We start from the raw sequence: 17262 nt of genomic DNA on the forward strand, positions 1-17262 counted from the left end.
AATGATCTTGGGAGTGAAACTCTCTCTTGGGAGTAAAACTCTCTCTTCCCTCTCCAGACCTCCAACCCATCCCCTTACTCAGCCTTTCTCTCAGACTTAGCTCCATCTGTATCCCGGACAGCTCAACATCATTCATGGTCCCTCTGCCTTTAGAGTAAAAACCAGTTCTCAAATTCTTTCAGTAGGCAAGAAAGGAATTTGATCAATAGAATCATGATTACTTATCTGCATTGGATTACTAATCTTTCTTACCCAATCTCCCTTTGCCCACGTGGCTGTACTTGTTCTCTGAGTACTGACTAGTATACCATCTTTTATCCATGCCCCTGTGTTGCAAACAGAACTGGTGTTGTGAGAGTAGGTGACCATTTGGTGTTGCTATAACTGAAAATCAGAGACTGGGAAATTTATAAAGAAAACTTTTTATGCACAGTTCTGGAGACAGAGAAGTCCAATAGCAAGTTTTCTGCATCAAACAATAAACTTCTTGTTGAATCACACTACATGGAAAATGAGAGGATGAGAGAAGGCAAAAGAGGGAAGGAAGGAAACCTAATTTCATTGATTTATCAGAAACAAACTCTTCCCATGATAACTTACCTGCTCCCTCTTTTTCTCTCTTTCCCTCGCTCTCTTTTTGGCAGTACTAGGGATTAAGCTTTGCCAATCCAGACTTCTTACTATTATATTTTAATTTTGAAGCAGGTGCTGAGGCTGGCCTTGAACTGCTGATCCTCCTAGTTCAGCCTCCTGAGTAGCTGATTTGAGACATTTTGCCTTGCAACATGCTCCTTCTCCAAGAGCATTCACCCACTGATGAGGATAGAGCCTTCAGGACCTAGTTAGATATTAAAGATCCCCTCAACACTGTTGTACTAGGAATTACATTTCTAACACATGAATTTTGAGGGGGAACACCTTCAAACCATAGCGGGAGGTAAGGAGAATTCTTTAGGACAAGTTCTCATTCCTTTTCTGGTTAAAAATGTAGGAAATACTAGTCTGGTTTTTGATTATCCAATTCACATTCAGATATGTTTTATATTAAGCTCATCCAAATTTATTTATTAGAGACAGCATCTTACCAAATTGCTGAGCTGAGCTTGAACTTGCAATTCTCCTGCCTCAGCCTTCTGAGTCACTAGAATTTGGTGTCATTGCTCCTGGATTATTCATTTTAAAGGAAATTGCAGATATTTCCCCAAAACATAACAAAATAAAGTGGTGCTTCCTCAATACTGACAAAGACAACCTGGGATGAACGTACAGTTAGGACCATGTCATCCTTGGCTGATGACTGATGATTTCTAGCCCTGACAGCTCTCCTGGTCCTTGGATTTATCTAGTGGGCATCTCACATTTTCCAGTTTATCTTTCTTCAAGTTACTGGATATCAATGTATATTGGTTTTCTTATCTGAAAAGGAGTCTCTCAGAACCACTGATATCATAGAGCTACAGGGACAAATAAGAAGATGCTTGCAACCTTGCTTGTGACACCTCCTCTCCAACTGATGGTGCGGTTTCTGAAGTCTGTTTGTACTTGACCTAGAGGCCAGGAGACATCTCCAGGGTAAATGGTGTCAGAAAACAGTCTCTCTTCCCAGCTCAGTACAACCTCTTTGTTAGAATTTGCTAGGAATTTAGACTTTGTGGTATTTATTTATTTAGGTCCTGGGGATTAAACCAGGGGTGCTTTACCACTGACTGCATCTCCAGCCCTCTTTTATTTTTTATTCTGGGACAGCATCTCTTTAAGTTGCTGAGGCTAGCTTCTAACTTGCAATTTTCAGCCTCCCAAGTCACTGGGGTTACTGGTGTGGGGAGGATTGAGTCCTCCTCTCAGTAGGTTTCATGGGCACCCGGGCCATCCCCACACTGTCCCTGACCCGACCCGCAGGGAAGAGCAGAGGACCGCAGAGTTCAGAGGCTGAGCAGGACAGAGGAGGCTGAGGCCTTGGTAGAGGAGGAGATGTAAGGGACCTGGAGGAGGAGCAGGAGGCTCCACTGGGATCAGACCCTGTTGGGATCAGGCCCAGGCATCCAGTCTCCCCTCAGCACTCAGCCAACCCGGTGCTGGGCTCGGGGCAGGGCGAGGTCGCCATGCGATCTTCCTGAAGTCACTGCAACTGAAGTTCCTTCCTAAATTCCCCTCAGAGCTGTCCTTGCTCTACTCTGTCCCAGGGGCACATCTAGCAACAGCCCTTCCTTACTTCAAGCTCTAGCCTCCCCTGACCCCGACCCCACTCCCATATCGGGTATCAGTCAGGATATATGACCCAAGTTTGCAGGAGAAAATGTGGACTAGGGAGAGGTGACACTCTCATGTCACACCTTCAGGTAGAAGTCCGGCAAGCCCTTGAACCCAGAGCTCAGTCAGGAAGCCCATCTGAGCCTGCACTTCTAAGACCTCCTGGGAAGCTGGGATGGGCTAAGCCTGCTCCAAAGCACTAGGAAGAGGATTGGCTCCACCCCTCCTTTTGGTCCTGCCTCTCCTTTTGTCTTTGAGCATCATACCTCTCCTTTTTATTTTATTTTTAATTAAATTTTTTTTTGGTGTGTGTGTGTGTGTGTGTGTGTGTGTGTGTATGTAGGGATTGAACATAGGTGTTCTCAACCACTGATCTACATCTTCAGCCGTTTTTAAATTTATTTCTTCTTCTTCTTCTTCTTATTATTATTATTATTATTGAGACAGTTTCTTTTAAGTTGCCCAGGCTGGCTTTGAGCTTGTGATCCTCCTGCCTGTCGCATCCTCTTGAGTCACTGGGATTATAGATGTGCACCACCACACTTAAATGATCCCTCCATTTAAAAACACCTTCCCATGCTGGACACTTGGGGTTTTCATAGCTACAGAAAGCAAGCCTCTACTTCTTGGACTTCCACCCTTGGCCATGATCCCATACACTTCCAATCTAATTTTATCCTATCAAGAATGATACTCCAGATACATTGGATGTGATAAGAAAGGTGGACAATGCAGCCCTATTCTGAAATTCCAGTAGCCCCATTTCCCAGAGGTAGGCCTTGGAGGTAGTACAAGGGAGATTTGGTGATGTGGTTTGGGAATCTTACAGCCACTGGGTCTCCTCTGCCCATGCCACAATCTAATGAACATTCTATTTAAATAGGAGGTACTATTTCTGGGGACTGCCATATTTAGGACCCAAAGTGCCTTTAGGAAACTCCACTGTCAGTTACCTTTATTAGCTTCTCCCTATTCCATCCTTCACTGGCACCTGCCACATAGACAGTAATGGTCTGATCAGCCGTGGATTCTGTGATGCCCATCCTTGAAGAGTCTCTTTATCTACACAGGTTGCAAACAGGGATCTGTTCAATATGCTGCCATAATATTTGTCCCCGTAGAAGCTGAAACTTGATCATCCACTTGCCCTTCACCAAGCATAAGATCACAGAGCTTCTAGGTGTGGTGACACAGGACTGCAATCCCAGAGCCTTAGGAGGCTGAGGCAGGAAGATTGCAAGTTCAAAGCCAGCTTCAGCAACTTAGTGAGATCCCTAAGCAAATTAGCAAGATCCTGTCTCAAATTTTTTTTTTAAAGGCAGGGGGTGAGGCACTTAACCATAATTTCTTCACCAATTTTTCCTGATACATTCCAAAGGAATGATCACCCAGAGTGACCTCAAATCTGTAGGATGGGTAATCTCATGAAGCACAAGAGTATGGAAGGGTGCGACAGTTTTGAGACCAAACATTACATGCATTAATTAAAATTCTGAGCCCCAAAGAAGGAAAACAACTTGGCCAAGCTTACCCAGCAAGTTGGTCAACTCCCAAGACAGCAGCCCTCGAAGTGAGTGAATTTTTGCTGCTAGGGTCTCACTCTCGGCCTTGGTTTGTTGTAGAGCTGTTCTGATCTCTCTAGGTAGTCAAGGATTTGGGATTCTCTCCCCTCTTTGAACTCAGGCTCCCCAAGTCTCATTATCTAACTCACATACAGTATGTTAAAAATATTAGATTTATGATTTCTTGTCTGGCTTGGGCTCAGGTCTTCGAAAAGGATCAAGACAGGTGGCCACATTAACCTTTTGTGTGACCAGTGTCATACCTTTCTTCCCTGAGCCTGAATATTTATGCATAAATGGGGCTTGACTCTCTGGTCAGAGCTTATTCTGGGTCCAACATCTCTGAAGGGCAAGAGATACCCTCAGAGAAGCGAGGTCTAGATGACCCAAGTAAAGATGCGATATTGTGAATTGAATGTGTTCCCCCAAGTTCCTGTGTTGAAATTCTAACCCCCAACTTCGTGGCATTAGGACATATGGCCTTTGGGAGGTGATCAGGTCATGAAGATGGGGTCCTCAGGAATGAGTTTGTGCACTTATAAGAGACAAACAACTTCTCTCACTATCATACGAGAATACAAAAAGACAGCCATCAGTCTGCTAGCAGGAAGGCCCTCACTGAGAACCTGACCATTCTGGCACCTGATCCAAAACTTCCAGCCTCCAGAATTTGAGAAATAGATATTTGTTGTTTAAGCAACCCAGTCAATGATATTCTGGCATAGCAACTTATAGGAATGATAACTCACTCCTCTGTTCTCTTGCATCATCAGTGTTGGCTCTAGGATCTCAGGTTATCCCTCTGTGAAAGCAGGAGGAGAAATCTGAATACTCTGCCTCCAGGAACCAGTACCAAAAGACTCATGATGGAATAGAAGGGGCAGGATCCCTTGGGAAAGGGCCTCTATTGCAGTATGGCCTTCCTGGGAAACCCTGAAATCCTGTACCACATCCACTAAACTGCTACCTCTGCCCTACAATATCCCTCTACATGGCTTAAAAAAATGTATGCTTGTGCATGCTCTTGGGTTTTATTTGCCTGTGCATATGTGTACACATTGCATTTAGTTGCTCAGCTAATTGCCTCCAGTTCTGAGCATTTCCTCTACTCCTTTTTTTTGATACACACGGAAATACATGTAAAACACTAACTAGAAAATAAGTAGAAGAGGTACCCACTGTAGAGATTGAGCACAGATGTGGGGAAAAGCAAAGATGCAGATTGCAGAAGGAGCTGGCAGATGCACTTCTCAAAAGAGAGGCATCCTGAGTTGCAAAGCCAGTCTCTTTCCTTACAAGATGTGGTATGGGTTGCAAAGTGTGTTAGTCAACTTTTCATTGCCATGACCCAAATCCCTGACAAGACTGGCATAGAGGAAGAAAAGTTTATTTTGGCTCATAGTTTCAGAGGTCTACTCCATGGTGGGCTGACTCCATTTCTCTGGGCCCAGTTCAAAGTGAGGCATAACATTGTGGTGAAAAGACATGGTGGAGGTGCACTACTCCATTCGTGGTGGCCAGGAAGCAAAGACAGGGAGAGAAGAAGAGGTCACAGGGAAAATGAACCCTTCCTGGGAGACCCCAGCCACACCCTACCTGCCTACAGTTACCACCCAGTCAGCCCACTAAGCTAGGATGGACCAATTAGGTTACAGCTCTCACGTTTCACCTCCAAACATTTCTGCATTAACATGGGAACTTTGGGAGGACAATTCATATCCAAATCATGACACACAGGCTGGTGGGAGCTTTCCTGGATCAAATGAGGGTCCACCAGCAAGGTGGAAGCCAGTAAAGGAGAAAAATGAGGAACTTATCTTTGAGAACCAGCTTACAACTGACTAGAGAAGTCATGATATATAAAAATAAAAATTATCAAGTATGGCAAGGACTTGTAGTAGTGGAAGCTCTTTTACTCAATCTCTTTGGAATACAATTTGATCTTTTCATTAGTGATAAATATAGATTTATCCCATGAGTCAATGATTCTACTCCAGTTGCATTCTCAAATTATTAAAAACATAATTCTTATACAAATAGATGAGCATATGTCAAAATTTTATTTATCATTTAATAAAGGAAGCAGAAGAATAGCAAATTAATAAGGATATGAGAAACCAGAATTTATATAATCAGAGTAAAAATTGCTAAATTCAAAATGTTCTTGTGCTACAGGCAAGAAAACTAACTTTTCATTATCTTTATCAAGTACAAAAATTTGTCATTTTTCTACAAGTTCATCTCTAAATTCATTGACTTATAGAGCTTTATATAATCCTTAATAAGTCAACAAGGTTATATCCCTGAGTTGTATAACCCTCTGGAGGCTTAATAAAAGTTCTCCTAGAATGCTTTTTACTGTTTAAAGATTATCTTTTTTGCTTTACTTCAAAGTTCTGGGTAATTTGCTATCCTGTGATTTAATCTTCAGCAGTTCTCAGACACTTGCCCCAGGAGGGATGCACAGCTTGTCCAAAGCAGCATTGTATTGGCAAAATTTAAATGCCCATGGGAGAATTATGGAAAAATTAGTCATTAGAATGGAATACTACATGAGTTAAAATGAATCAAGAACAGCTACATATTCCTACATGGAAGCATTTAACATATAATCTGTACTATCGTGAGAGATTGAATGACAGACTTGATGTGTGACTTGCTATTGTGTTACAGATCCACACCATTACCCCAGCCTCCTGGAGGGTAGAGATGAAATCCCCTCATATTGATTTTAGATTAAACCTTCTGACTTGCTTTAGCCATTGAGATGCAGGCAGGCATGACACAAGTGAATGCTAAATATATACTTGCATGGCTAGGTTTGCTCTCTGGTGCTCTGGTCTTTTTCCATGAGAAGAGACTGCCTTGAAAGCCAGGTGAACCAAGCCTGGACTCACACCACAAACCAGCTGAACCTACCTCAGTTCAATACAATGGACCCCAATAAATACACAAATGAGGATTGAATATCATTTTATGCTAATAAATTTTGAGATCATTAGTTGTAGAACAACATTGGGCAATAGTTAGCTAGAACAGCTACATTGTGCTATAATGTTTACATAGTATTATATTCAAGGACATGCAAAACTACTTTTTGAGCAAACAAACAAGTGTAAACAAAATCTATTTTTTAAAAAAGAAAGCAATCTATAACAATATCAGGGAAGGGGAAATGATTGCTGAGGACACACAGATGACTCAAAGATAATATTTGTATTGAATTTCTCAAGCTAAGAGATGGGTACACTGGTGTTTATTAGTACTTTCCAGCTATATATAAACTTTATAAAACATCTCATTTACAATACATATTTCATTTAAATCAGGGAATAGCAACTATAATCAAAAACAAGACATGTAAAAGCATGACACATACCTCTGGGACCTCCTTCATATGACTCTTACAAAGAGGGACAAATATGAGCCATCAAAAAATAATGAGAATGAAAATATAATCAAAATTACTAAAATAAAGTAAAAACAAATGACTAAGGAAGAAAACTCACTGGAAAAGCAATTTCACAAGTAACACTTAAAAGTTGGAAAAAATTTCAATTAGATTAAAAACGTAATAGATTAAATATCAGAGATACAAGAACTTGGGGAGGAGAGAGGAGGGCAAAAGCATAAAAAGAAAACTGGTGATGCTCAGGAATGGGGGGGGGGAGCTTAAATCATTGCAAATAGTTTCTTCTGGGTACAGGCAGAGTGGAGAGAAGGGTTTTTTTTTTTTTAAAAACTGGTGCATTATAACTATACACAATAGTGGGATTCAATATGCTTATTTATAGTTACATAAAAGTTTGACCAATCTCATTCCCCATTTCTTCCTTTTTCATTCTCTCCTTCCTCCCCTGATCTGCTTGCTCTATCCTAATATTCTACTTTCTATTATTATTTTTAAATTAGTGCATTATTATACACACGGAGGATTCATTGTAATATATTCATACATGGACATAGCATCATCTGATTCCCCAATACTTCTCCATGCCCTCCTCTCCTCCCTCCTTCTTAATCCTTTATTAGTCTCCCTTCTATTTCTGTGATATCCCTCCCCTTTTTAAAAATTTCTCTCCTCTCTTCCCTCTCTCTTTCCCTCTCTGTGTAGTTTTCACATATGAGAGAAAACGTTCAAACTTTGACCTTCTGAATCTGGCTTATTTCCATTTACCAGCAAATGACAATGTCATTTTTCTTTATGACTTGACTAAAACTCCATTATAGATGCCATATTTTCTTTTTTTTTTTTTCGTTCATTTGTTGACAGGCACTTAAGCTGTTTCCATTACTTGGCTCTAGTGAATTGCATTGCTATAAACAATGGTATGCATGTATCACAGTCATTAGTTTTAATTCTTTGGGATAAATACCAATAAGTGGGATAGCTGAGTCATATGGTTTCATTACTAGTCATTTGAGGAATCTCCATACTGCTCTTCAAAGTGGTTGTATTAATGTGCAGTTCTACCAACAATGTATGAGTAGACTTTCCTCCAACATCCTTGCCAGCAATTATGTGTATTCTTTTTTTTTTTTTTTTTTTTTTGTAGGTTCAAACAGCAATTCTTTATTCCCGCTCTCACACTGCCTCCACACAGGTCCAGGGGCAAACGTGTTCTCCAATTATGTGTATTCTTGATGGTTGTCATTTTAACTGGAGTGTAGACTTGCATTGCATTTCCCTAATTTTCCTAATTTCTAAGAATGTTGAACTTTTTTTTTTATTGGTACCGGGCATTGAATTCAGGGGTACTTAACCACTGAGCCACATCCCTAACCCGTTTTTGTATTTTATTTAGAGACAGGGTTGTTTAGGGCTTCACTAAATGAGTTGTTTAGGGCCTCACTAAATTGCCGAGGCTGGCTTTGAACTCGCAATCCTCCTGCCTCAGCCTTCCAAGCCACTGGGATTATGGGTGTGTGTTGTCACACTGGGCTTCTATTCCTTCTTCTGAGAATTGTCTATAGTTTATTTGACCATTTATTTATTGGGGTATTTCTTTTTCTTTTTTTTTGCGGGGGAGGGTGTTAAGTTTTTGAGTCCTTTATATATTCTGGATATTAATCCTCTGTTGGCAAAGTAGCCAGTAAAGATCTTCTCCCATTCTGAAGGCTCTCTTCATGCTTGATTCCCTTGCTTTGTGGAAGCTTTTAATTTGATGCCATCCCATGTACTGATTCTTGGTTTTAGTTCTTGAGCTTTAGGAGTCTTCAGCTGCTGCCTGTGCCAATATATTGGAGTGTTGACTTTGTTTTCTGTCAGTTGCAGTGTTTCTGGTCTAATTCCCAGGTCTTTGATCCACTTTGAGTTGATTTTTGTGTAGGGTGAATATAGAGAAGGGATTTTTAAAAAAAATCCGGGTGCAGTAGTGCACACATTTAATATTTTCTTTTTAGTTGTAGATGGACACATTACCTTTATTTTGTTTTGTTTTTATGTAGTGCTGAGGATCAAACCCAGAGCCTCACACGTGTGAGGCAAGCGCTCTACCACTGAGCTACAACCCCAGCCAAAGAGGGATTTTTTGATATTCAAAATATGCAAATGTACAATTGTCATATTTTCAAACTGATGAGTGTCTTTTCTACCCCTTCCTCATAACTGAATCATTCCCAACACTGTCCCTGTGACAGTGTTTGGGCCTCTGTTCAAATACCTCCACTGTCTGGGAAATACCATATTCTGATATCTGTTCTGCTCTAAAGGCAAAACTTCCAGCATCCATCTTCCCTCCAGCTAGTTCTAGATCTGCCGTATGAACAAACCATGCCTGTATTCTTACTTTCACATATAATTTTGGACCCTAATCACCTGTCCCTCCACTGGGCATTGCTGTCCAGTTTCCAAGGTTTGAAGCCCTTGAACTCAGAGCTTCAGAGCTCCCAGTCCTAGTGTGACTTCAAGGCCTCTAGTCTTGGGTCAAGCTCCATTTCCCGAGTCTTATCACATCCGGGCACTTAGCACAGACCTGGAGGAGAGGGGCATGCAGTAGTGATCAGAGAGGCTGCAGGTGAGGCTTATTTACCATCACCATGGAAATCTCAGGCCATGTGTACTTGGTGGGGCTTTGGAGATGGAGGGCCAGACAGCCCTTGTTCACTACAGTTCACTTTTGGGCGTGAAGGAATTCCAGAAAGAGGCTATCCCTGTGGAGCCCCGTTTCAAAGCTCTACCCCATTTCAAACTCTGAAGAACACCCCTGGGAGCAAACAATTCTTTCATCTGTGTAATGTGGGATACCTTCTGACTCCACAGAGGTCAGTGCAGAGGACAGTTGGTATGAGAAAGAGCAATATTGTTGGGATGATTTCCTTTGGAACAGGAGAACATGTCGCCCACAGGAGATTTCAAGGATAGGTGGGGTAGAGAGGGTGCAAAGGTCTGAATGAGTCAAAACGTGGCAGGCATATTCAAAATTGGCCAGGTAGTTTGGATTCTCACCTTTGAGACCATATGAACAATCTGTGCACAAAGAGGTGGCTCTCTAGCTCCTGATACTTCTGGAGACATCCCCCACCCCAGAACCCTTCAAATCTAACTCTCCTGTCTCAGACAGTGGCAACATTGAGGTAGACAGAGTGGAAACAGCTGCTTCAGGAAGAGGAGCAGCTCTGGGGATGAGGAAGGTGGCAGGTCAGTGCCAGAGTGTGGAGCCCTAAAAAAAACAGGACAAACCCTCTTCCGCAGAGGTCAGTGTCCTTACTGACTCCCACTGTGCCTACCACTAACACCTGGATGAAAAGCCTTGGTGACACTCATTGATCAAGAAGACAGTGTCCACAAGAATTAACATCATCAGCAATGTACCAAATAAATCACCTCCATTGCCTGTTGGAGAAAAAAGAACACCAGGAAATGAAAGTGCCTAAAGAAAGTTCAGACGAGTTAAGAGGGGGGGCCTTTCTGATGCCCTTTGAGCTAAGAAACACCAAAGACTGAGTGAACCTCTGTGAGAAAGTGGAGGGGGGCAGTTCTTTTTAAAAAACACAGTGCTCAGGGCTCTCTCGCCTGAACACCTAAGATGTGGGCAGATTTGCTTGAGGAGTTCTGAGATGGAGGTCCACCACCACTCCTTTTCCTGAGCTTTCTCCATGAAGAGAAAGCACTGATTCAAAAACAGAAGGAATACCAATCCAACTGCCAAAAAAGGATTGGCATTTTCCCTAATTACAAAGAGAGGGTAAGAACTATCAGGACTCGTTTTGAAAACACCAGCATGCTTCATACAAAGAAGCAGATTCCAGAAAAGAAATTTTGGGAGGTGAAGCAGAAGTTTTGACGGAGAGTGAAACACTAGATCACAGTAGCGTGTGCTACCAAATGGACTATCTGCAATGGAACCCCAAAAGAAAACTGGAAATGCTGAGGAGAAGAAATGAGGTAAAAGTCAGGCATCAGCAAAAGAAATATTGGGAAGACCAAGGTCTATGATACCATCTCCAGGACGATCTGGTCATGAAATGCTTCCAGAGAGAGGTCCTCAAATCCAAATGGACCCATCAGGCCCAGCACAGGAATTGGTTGAGGGGCCTGACTGCTCCAACCACCCTCACACACGCAATGACCTTCCCCTGCAATGGGGTGGGGGAGGGGGGCTTAGACTTGAACTTGACTGTCAAGGTGGGTCTGTCTCATCTTCAGGGGGTCAGAACTTGCTTACAACTTCAGGGCAAATGTAAATGTTTAAGCCCTTTGGTTTTCTATGAAGACAACACCAAAACGCCACACCAATAACTTCACCAAGCTATTCTCTCTGGGCACTGGGGCCACTGGCCACATGAAAAGGACTCTGATTTTAGACTCTGGAGGGAACTGAAATGTGCCCAGCTGGTGGCTGTTGAAGAAAGCATGTAGTGGCCTTTCCCTGTCCCGAGCCTCAAGCCAGAGGCAGGGCTGGCCAGGGACTGCCAGGGCTCTGAGGTGCTCCTTGCTCAGTGGTGACCTGGCAGCACACAAGAATGGCCACAGCCCTTACTGATGCCCCGGTACTGCCCCGGGTCTTTGCACAAGAAACTCACTGGAAACCCCAACACGTCAGTAGCATGGGTTCTCATCACCATTTTGAAGAGAACAAAAGCACAGAGATTCATTGAACCTGCCCCAAATCACACAGCCGGCTGGCCTTCGCACATGGAACTCCACTCAGCGCTCTGGGGCCACCTGGTTTTCTTTTGCTCCTTCCCTCCCTGGCCCATGGCCTGCTCTCAGAACCCCCCTCTGCCTCCCTGTGCAGGAAGACAAGGCTTTGGTGAGAGCCATGACATGGAGCCCGCCAGAACCACAGGGATGTGTCCAGATTCCAGTCCCCGAGTCTGGCCTCTGCTGGCAGGTGTGGCAGCAGAGGGGTGCTGCTGGGCAGAAGTCTCCTGGGGGAGCCCCCAGTGTGCAGGATCTCCCCAGGTGTCTGCCAGGTCCTGGCCTGCTCCAGGGAGGGGTGGCTCCTGGCACAGCCTCCTCAGTGCAGAAGACTGAGCCTGAAGGGCCACTGAGAGCTGTGGGCCCTGTTCCAGGAGGAGCCGGCCCAGCCTGGAGAGCGCCGGGCCCCTCCTTCAGGACCCACAGCACCCAGTCAGCATGGAGCATCCAGGGGCTGGAGAAGGGAGAGAGTCAGAGGCCCCAGGTTTCTGTGGCGCACTCTCTGTGTTGGTGCTCTAAGGGTTCCTCTGTGTTCATCCTGTTTGGTTCCAAACTGGAGTCTAGAGAAGGTCAAGGCGGATAGGAGCGCAGGCCCATGGCCAGCCTTGTCTCCTCCCCTCCCAGTCACAGCGGTCAGGGCCAGGGTCTGGGCAGGAGTCACATGAGGTCTAGCCTCCAGAATGCTGATCCTGATAGTCCCTCTTGAATCTGACCACATGATGCTTGCAGCAGGGTCCAGCTCCGGGTGGGGTAGGGTCAATGTGAGGTCCAGCAGGGGTCTGATGTTTGTAATTACTCGCCTTCTTCTGAGAAGTGCAATTTTCAAACACTTGAGAATTACAGGAACGCATATGACCACCAACAGGTAATCAGTATCACTTTGTTCCCCTTAGTCTGGTCCCCAAGGGGAAGAAAAGCAAATGACCATATTCCTGCACCTGAACTGTATGCTGCAGCCCAGCTGGGCTGGGTGGGGAGCCGTGCAGCCTCTGCAGCCTGGAGAGCCCAAATAAGGTGATTTCTATGGGACACTTAGCCCCTAAAGCAGAAGTGGCTTTCCCGCCTGGACCATGGGGGAGCGAGGTGTCCTCTGGTCCTGGCCACCTCCCCTGAGTCCCTCAGCCCAGGTACACCTGGTAGTTGCGTCCTCCTTTCCCCTGTGGCCACCGTCCTCCTTCAGCATCTGTGGTTTGGACCTCTGTCCTTTCTGTGCTGATCCAGAGGCCTTGGTGCAGGTGACAGTGTCCTGGTCCTTGTCCCCAGTCCCTCCAGTGGCTTTGCTCAGGGCAGCAGCCCCTGAGGCAGAAGACTGTGAGCGTGGGCAGTGCCAGGCAGCTGTGGCTGATTGCTAGAGGAAAAGACAAGCAAGATGTCAGCCCTTGGGAAGCACAGGCTCAAGGGATTGTGCTGTTAGGGTGCATCCTGTGCACGCCATCCTCAGTGCTGGGCAGGCTTTCCAATTAATATGTCCTCAGTGCTCTGATGGCGGTAGGTTGTGAGCCCCATTTTCAAGTGGGGTCCCCTTTCTTCCCCCATTTGGATCTGACTTCCCCATATGAGCTAATTTTTTTTTTAATTTTGAAATTCTGGGGAGTGAAGACAGGTCGTCACATATTCTAGAGAAGCCCTCTACCACTGAGCTATGCCCCCAGCCTTTTAAAAAAATTTTTAATATTTTTTATTTTGTTTATCTTTATGTGGTGATAAGGATCCAACCCAGTGCCTTCACATGTATGAGGCAAGCGCTCCGCTACTGAGCCATAACCCCTGCCCTTAAAATTTATTTTGAGACAGGGTCTCACTAAGTTCCCCAGGCTGGACTTGAACTTGTCATCCTCCTGCCTCAGGCTCCTGAGTAGCTGGGATTGCAGGCCTGTGTCACCTCATGCCTAGCCCTGTGTTTGTTCCTGGAGGCCTGGTCTTTCTCTGAGGGAATTCTAGACTGGTTCTCACACTGCCCTCTTCAGCCTCATTGCCTGGCTCCCAGGGGCTCCTTCTGTTGGGCCAGTGGTGCCTACAGGGAGCTCACTGCCCCTGTGGGTCCCTCCTCCTGGAAATGCTGCCTGAGGCCCTGCCTGCCACTCAGTGTTTCTTGTTGCAAAGGGGAGGGAGGGAGAGAGGGAGGGTGCGGACACTAGTTTGTGCCTGTGCACCTTCTGTCTGTCTGCTTGCATCTCTGTGTAGTGCACTCTCAAGGCTGAACCTGAGCTCAGAACCAGGCGGCCCTCCCCTCCGGACCATGGTTCCCGGGGCCTCTGTGCTGCTGGAAGGAATCTGGTAAAAGACAAGTCAAGGTTTAGACCATGAGCTCTGACGTCAGCCATAGTAGATGCTACCCTCATTCTCTGGAGACAGACGGGGCCTGTCTCCTCCTGAATCCTGGAGTCCAGGATCTTCCTTGATCCTGAGAGCTACTGTACCACCTCCTCCCCATCCTCAGCCTGTCCCCAGCTGCTCTGAAGGAGGCAGGTCACACAGAGGATGTCCATCCCTGGGACATGGCCTGACCTGGTAGGGGTCTCATGCCCTGACCCCACCATGGGGCATCCCTTCTTACCAGACAGAAGGTGACTTTCTTATCCTTAGAAGCTCCTCTACCAGCAGCGACGTTTGTCCTTCTCTAGGACCCAGGCAGGCTCACACTTTGTCCTTGGATGGCCTGACCCTGCTGACCACTGGCCATCTTCCTGACTTTTACTATTCCACCAACTCCACCCTGACTGAATGACCAGGACAGGTCAGTATAGGGTCCAGTTGACTGGCCCAAGATGGCCAAGTTGTCTTGAGTCGTTGAGATTGAACCTTTGACAGTTTAACTGAATCTGTCTCTGTGGAACCAAGTGCTGCATGATTCTGATTGGCTGAGCAACATGTCCCATGACCACCTGAGTGGCCTTCCAGCTGGTCACCAACAGCCTGTCAGACAGAGAGACTTATGGGATATGGACAAAGGCAAGAGAGGGAAGGCCGGATGGCGGATGCCTGGTGCCTCGTCCACAGGCTCATCACTCACCGGAGTTAGTGTTCCTATTGGTCTTCTCTGCATGGACCTCTTGTTCAGAGGCAGAGCTATTTCTGGAAGTTTCTTGGTGTGAGGCCCATCAAGTTTCATAGAGACCACTAGGCTCCTGAACTTTTGTGTGAGGAGAGGACATAATGGCAATTCTCCATCTCTCAATGATGGCCAACATAGAATTAAAAAATGTTGGGAGGCACCCTTTGTGGAAACCTACTGGAAGCTCAGAAAAGAGCTAGAATAAATCTCAAAAAAAGATTCATGTCAGCTCTATGTCACTCCTGCTTCTAGAAGCTCAAAGTGGCTTGGAGGCACTTGAGGGGGATGCTGAGGCCTGGGCTATAAGTGATAGTGATGGGGGAAGGACATCCCCTGCGTGGCTACCTGAGTTCCCGTTGGGGCTCAGTGTCCCTCTCTCAGACTCTCCAGAGCAGTCCCCACACAGAGGGGTGTCTGAGACACCCAGCTCAGGACGGAAGCCCCTCATTCTGACCTGCTGTTTGGGGCAGGGAATGCTGTGTGTATGTGGAGAAGTAGAATCTCTGGAAGTTTCCCCCACAGGACACAGTTCACACCTCAGAGCATCTGTGTTCCTGGCGGCTGTGTTGATCCCTGGGAACGTACTGCATTACTGCACAGAGTTAGGGCTCTAGACTGCCCCCATCTGCCTTCCTTCCCCAAAGGCTCTCTGTGGCCTCCTGCCCGTGACCATTCATTTGCTGGGAGGGACAGGTGCCAGGTGCTCTGGTAACAAGTAAGGTCCTTGGAACCACCCACCCGCTGAAGAATCCAGTCAGGCAGTGAGGTAGAGGCCCTCTGTGTGAGAATCCATCCCAAGCTGGCCACTGGGGCCGGCAGGGAGGGCTATTGCCTTTGGAGTTGGAATTCAGGGGCAGGGTCTTTCTCTTCAACCATGTGGGTGTCGTTCTAGCTGCTCCTAAGACCCCAGAGTTGCCCAAGTTACTGCCACTTTGTGATGGCAAGATCAGACTGGTAGGAAACCAGTGCCTGGGGAAACGGTCAGTTCCCCTCCCCTCTCTCTGCCTTTCTTCAGAAATACTAATTAACCACGGGGGCCCTGCTTTTTGGATTGTAGATGACTGGAGTAGTCTGACTACTCCCTCTTGGAATGTGAATATTCCTGTGCCAGGTTCTCAAGGCTAAGATTTAACAGATGCCTGTGAAAAGAGCCATTTCTTCTTATGTGTTTCTGTAAGCATGTTTGTTTGTTTGTTAGAGACCCTGCACAAGGCCTCCAGCCACATAGATTAGGAATTTTTTTGAAAAGAGGGGAAAGCCCCCAATAATAGGATGGATCTATGGTGACACCAAATCACCTATAAATGTTGCGAGGAAATGTGGATCAGGGCTCAGAATTTGGAGTTTTTTCCTTTTGGGAGTCCAGCAGAGAAAATAAAATTTGGACCTCTCCTCTCCAAGTGCTGCTTGCCGCTTCTGGATCCGCCTGTTTCCCATAACAACATGGACCCTGCTTCTCCAGCTGGTGACAACTGCCCTGTAGTGGTGAGTGTTGGTAGCTTTTTTGTTTTTTTCAGTGCTGGGAATGGAACCCAGGACCTTGTATGTGCTAAGCAAGCACACTCCCACTAAGAGCTACATCCCCAGCCTCTGAATGTCAATAGTTTCAACCCCCCCCCCATTATTGTAATGAGCAATCATGGTTAAGATCTTTGCACCAATTTGTCATCCTTCTAGTGGCATCCTTATCACCACCTGCCACCACCCTCTGCAGAACACCTGTAGGACCTAGGGTGACTGGGTTGCTCAAGATTCAGGGAGTTTCCTGGCAGGTGGCTTTACAGTTTGAATGCCAGTTCTGCCCTGGGCCAGTCGGGATGCACACTCTAACGTGGACTTCCTGACCAATTCTTTCAAGGATGGAACTTTCAGCCCAGTTCACAAACACTTCTTTGCTTTAACTCTCCTCAGAGAGTGCAGAGAGCATAAGCAGAAATTGCGATGCCCAACTTCACAGAAGATCCTTCAACCAGTGGTATTTATCCTTGATGGTGGGTTCTTCTCTGGCTAAATTGTGGGCCAAGGGCAGCACTGTTGGGCTGGAATAGTTCTCAAGGACCTAAAGTGCAGGGAATTTGCCCGAGTCTCCTCTCTACTCATCTCTGTTGAGCATTCAGCCTAACTGGGGTTTTCTTCATGCCCCAGTGGTGGTCCAATGGCCGTCCCTGGGGGGAGTGAGCAGCATGGCTGGACCCCATGGGGTTTGGAGTGGAGAGGGATCCAGGGAAAAGGCTTCCTGTCTAGAGAAGCAC

At 45.8% G+C, this 17262-nt stretch overlaps 2 long non-coding RNA genes across 4 annotated transcripts in view; one reads left to right on the forward strand and one right to left on the reverse strand.

Annotated features, from left to right (window-relative positions):
• Positions 1-6768: 6768 nt before the first annotated feature.
• Positions 6769-14946, reverse strand: LOC144378060 (uncharacterized). The gene is made up of 2 exons (XR_013439564.1): positions 14513-14946; positions 6769-13303 (listed from the first exon to the last, which is right to left on the reverse strand). It is a non-coding gene; the product is annotated as an uncharacterized LOC144378060 (long non-coding RNA).
• A 1191-nt stretch (positions 14947-16137) lies between these two features.
• LOC144378061 (uncharacterized) overlaps positions 16138-17262 on the forward strand; it is an 81780-nt gene continuing 80655 nt past the window's right edge. For all 3 annotated transcript variants that reach the window (XR_013439565.1, XR_013439567.1, XR_013439566.1), the window contains exon 1: positions 16138-16495. This is a non-coding gene — a long non-coding RNA (uncharacterized LOC144378061). The remainder of the gene's footprint in view (positions 16496-17262) is intronic.

This window comes from Ictidomys tridecemlineatus, chromosome 5 (genome assembly GCF_052094955.1).
Source record: "Ictidomys tridecemlineatus isolate mIctTri1 chromosome 5, mIctTri1.hap1, whole genome shotgun sequence".
NCBI lineage: Eukaryota > Metazoa > Chordata > Mammalia > Rodentia > Sciuridae > Ictidomys > Ictidomys tridecemlineatus.